The following is a 4,406-nucleotide window of genomic DNA, read 5'->3' on the forward strand; positions in this document are numbered from 1 at the left end:
CCACTCACTTATGTAGTCCACTGAATCAGGCAAAGTCTGATACATTCATACACCCACATGTATATATATATACATGTGGGCGCGACATGAACCATGTGCAGTGCTAGCTTCATTATATTGATGCCAATTTGTTTATTTGGCAGGAAACTGAGAGTTAGCTGACAAATTTTAAGGATGATCAAAATCATAATGCATTTAAAATTAAATTGACTTATGGACAAGTGCGCTGTGAACTTTCTGGACATTTGGGTGCATGTGAATGTGTGAGACAACCTGCAGATGGATATTTACAGGAAGGAGACTTCAGTTAATTCATTACTCCAGGCATCACCAGCTTACCCCTTACTCAATGATTAGAGCTGTCCTCTGCATAAGGAGGATGTGCTCCTCCAAAGAAAAATTTGAGGAATGGCTTCAGATCCATCACAGATATGCCCACCGGAAGATCCAGGACGGCTGTTGAAGGACTCAAAAGGTGTCACGGAACACTTTACTTGCAGGCTTTATTAGATCTAAAAGTGATCCCCGAATAAAATTTATTTCTAGAGATGAGCAATGATGCTCATTCGAGTATTAGAGTACTCGGAAGGGCTCGTTGCTCGGACGAGTATTTCCCCTGCTCGAGAACGAGCATTTAATTAAGAAAAGACAGTGAAGAACAGTGAAGAATAGAATAAAAACAGTGAACACAGTGAACACAGGATCATTTAAGTGAAGAACACAGTGAAGAACACAGTGAAGAACAGATTGCAGACGTTCAGAACATCTGCTCACTTAGCCGAAGACACGAGCGCAGACGCTGGATCAGGCATGCAGGAGCAGAGGCTGAAGTGGAGCGTGGCTGGAGCGGGCATGGAGGAGCGGAGCGGGCATCACCGAGCAGGTATGCGGGCATCACAGAGCAGGGCTGGAGCAGGCATCGGAGCGGGCATCGGAGCGGGACTGGAGTGGGCATCAGAGCGGGGCTGTAGCAGGCATCGGAGCAGGGCTGGAGCGGGCATCGGAGCGGGGCTGGAGCGGGCATCGGAGCGGGGCTGGATCAGGCAACGGAGTGGGGCTGGAGCAGGCATCGGAGCGAGGCTGGAGCAGGCATCGGAGCGTGGGCTGGAGCAGGCATCGGAGCGGGACTGGAGCAGGCAACGGAGCGGGGCTGGAGCGGCCACCGGAGCGGGACTGGAGCGGCCATCGGAGCGGGTCTGGAGCAGGCAACGGAGCGGGGCTGGAGCAGGCATCGGAGTGGGGCTGAAGCGGGCATTGGAGCGGGGTTGGAGTAGGCATCGGAGCGGGGCTGGAGCAGGCATCGGAGCGGGGCTGGAGCAGGCATCGGAGCAGGCATCGGAGCGGGGCTGGACCGGGCATGGAGGATCGGAGAGGGCATGGAGGAGCGGGCATCACGGAGTGGAGCAGGTGGAGCGGTGCTGGAGGATTGGAGCGGGGGCTGAAGCAGAGACTGGAGCGGGGCTGGAGCAGGACCAACAGCACAGAAAGAACACAGTGAAGAACAGATTGCAGATGTTCCGAACATCTGTTAACTTATCGTAAGAGACGCGCGCCAAGGGTGTCCTTCACAATAGTATGTGAAGAACAATGTGTTCTTCACTGTGTTCTTTCAATGTGTTCTTTCAGTGAAAACATCTGCAAACATCTGCAATGTGTTCTTCTTTAGTGTTCTTTCAATGTGTTCTTTCAGTGAAAAATGCTTGAGTCTCCCATTGACTTCAATGGGGCTCGTTATTCGAGACGAGCACTCGAGCATCGGGAAAAGTTTGTCTCGAATAATGAGCACTCGAGCATTTTAGTGCTCGCTCATCTCTATTTATTTCCCCTTTTAATAGTCAGTGGGAAAATACCACCATTCTCACCAAATACTGGTCATTATTGAAAACCATCTTTGTCAACAGCTTTAGCAGCAAGACGAACAGTGAGAAGGGTAGGTAGTTGTTGTGAATAGCACCCTCTCCATATAACGAACTGCCTAGGGAGACTGATCACCTTTCTAGGAGGTCTCCAAAAGTGGAGAACTTTGTAATTGCTTGGGAGGGAAACTGTTAACATATCCATTGTCTATAACCAATGATATACTGTGTTGTAAAGCAAGCTGGAAGCTGATTGGAGAGTGCTGCCACCTCACTAGGGGAGTATAAAACCCCTTGTGGGTGGATGCACATGGTCAGAGTCAGTTTGACCCAAAGAGGTCCTTGGTCTGAGGTCGGAGGGTTTAGTCAGCATTTGAGAAGCAAGTCTGGTGTGCAGTTCCTGCAGTGCTGTCATTCAGGAAGCAAAGGTGTCCCAGGCCAGCTGCCTGACACCTTGGGCAAGTCAGGAGACTAAGCCCCAGAGCAGAGGTGCACCATCCGGGACTCTGCTCCATCAACCAGCCCAGCCTGAAGTTACTACCAGGCTGTGAGCAACCCTTTCTATGGACCAGCTATCTCCTACCAGCTTTCCAGCTGAACCTGCTGTTGATGTTAGGCCATAACCTGCCGTTGAAGTTACAATAAAGAACTGTTATTTGATTTGCACAAAGTGCCTCCGTGTGATCCCTGGATCAGGCTGCTTCACCATCACAGGCTCTCCATTCTCCATCACCCAGGGATTCCCATTTACAACTCAGTGGTTTCCCCAGTGAGAATCCTCTTCATCAGCCTCTCAATCCACTTTTCTTGCACACACCTGCCAGGATGTACGCCCATCATCCGGTCCCAATACCAAGCATCATGACCATAGCATCCCCAAGGCCACATAAGCTAGAAACTCCAGTATTCTGGGCCCCAGCTGTCTACAGCCACTGAAGAAAGGATAGGCCCCGGTGGGGGATGTTGCATTTACAACTTCAATGCAAACATCTTGGGGCAGAGCTCAACCTGATCGCATATGCGCTTCCATTGAAACGCATGCTATTGGTAACCAGCACCTGGTGTTTTGCATATGCGATCAGGCTGAGGCCAGCAAGCATGCCAATGCAAAAAGGCCAATGTAAGTATGACTTGTGGCCGCATCCTCAGTCCGCAGTCTAGTGTAATTGCTACCCAGTGTGAGTCCCCAGTCTAGTGTAATGGCTACCCAGTGTAAGTCCCCAGTCTAGTGTAATGGCTACCCAGTGTGAGTCCCCAGTCTAGTGTAATGGCTACCCAGTGTGAGTCCCCAGTCTAGTGTAATCACTACCACCTGCCAGTTGGCAGTCTCACTCATATAATCACTATCCAGTGTCATTCTAGAATAACCACTTAAATGTATATGTGTGATATGCATCACACAAATATTGATGAGCGCATGACACAGATATAAAGGGGGTTGCCCAGAGCCTGAAACAGATATAAGGACGGGGGTTTGCGGTCGCATGACACAGATATAAAGGGGGAGGGGAGCTGGCTAGTGCATGACACGAATATAAAGGCCATTTACCACAGGCATAATAGGGGGGTTCCTCAGCACATGACATAGACATAAGAGGGGGTTACTGGCAGCTTCTATTTATCAGTGCAAGGAGAGGTGGAAAGCAGCTCCTTGTCCTACAGACTCAAGGCTACAGGGAGACCAGGCATATGCACTACATAAGTGTCTCAATCAAAACACATTGGAACCCTTTAACCCTCCTAATAATGGCCCCTCTCACAAGACATGCTATCTCCTCACCAATCTTTCTTGGAATTTCCTCTTCTTCCATACCATGTGCTCTTCAGCTGTTCTTATCATCTGTAGGACACAGACATCCACACACACAGCAATATCTAAGGTGGAGCTAAGAGATACCTAGCACTGATTGGCTGAAGCTCAGTGCTAGGTTTCACCTCACTCCAGCACAGCTCTGCTTGGACTCTCTTTCGACCAAGAGTACTGACATCTTTCATTTATCAATTCAGGGAGAGGAGGAGGGCCTGCTCATTGCACTTGTTGTGTTCAACTCTATCTTCATCCTAGGGATATAGATAGAGATGAAAGCTGAAGAGTGGGCACTTCAAAGTCACAGGGCCATGGAGCCACCGCTTCCTCTGCCCCCTGGAAGCTATGCCTCTGATCCTCATTCAAGGCACAAAATCCATTGTGGTGACTGTCACGAACCCGACTCACCAGAGTTCACACACGGGTATGCCTACTCTATAGAGTCCCAGAATTTAGCCCTTAAGCTCCGCCCACTTCCACAAAATGGCATCCCTACGCTAAATTTACTCCACGGAATCTCAGCATCCAGCCAAACACTGCCACCAGCCACAAGTTACTTACACAAAGAAGGCCGTAGGCACCTCAACCACACAGACAATGCACTCTGATGATAACTCAGCACATGCACTCACTACTTATACGATTTTACAATGATAAATTCACACAGAACATGCAATCGCTTACTACATGGACTATGCTAACAATGACCTCTGGTAACGTGATTCCCTTCAGAGACCCAGATT

General features: G+C 49.5%; 1 long non-coding RNA gene across 1 annotated transcript in view; it reads left to right on the plus strand.

Annotated features, from left to right (window-relative positions):
* The window catches only part of LOC140120508 (uncharacterized), a 19,740-nt gene extending 18,817 nt beyond the window's left edge, over window positions 1-923 (plus strand). Inside the window, exon 5 of the long non-coding RNA XR_011853832.1 lies at window positions 144-923. This is a non-coding gene — a long non-coding RNA (uncharacterized lncRNA). The remainder of the gene's footprint in view (window positions 1-143) is intronic.
* The last annotated feature ends 3,483 nt before the right edge of the window (window positions 924-4,406 follow it).

This window comes from Engystomops pustulosus, chromosome 3 (assembly GCF_040894005.1).
Source record: "Engystomops pustulosus chromosome 3, aEngPut4.maternal, whole genome shotgun sequence".
Taxonomy (NCBI): Eukaryota; Metazoa; Chordata; class Amphibia; order Anura; family Leptodactylidae; genus Engystomops; species Engystomops pustulosus.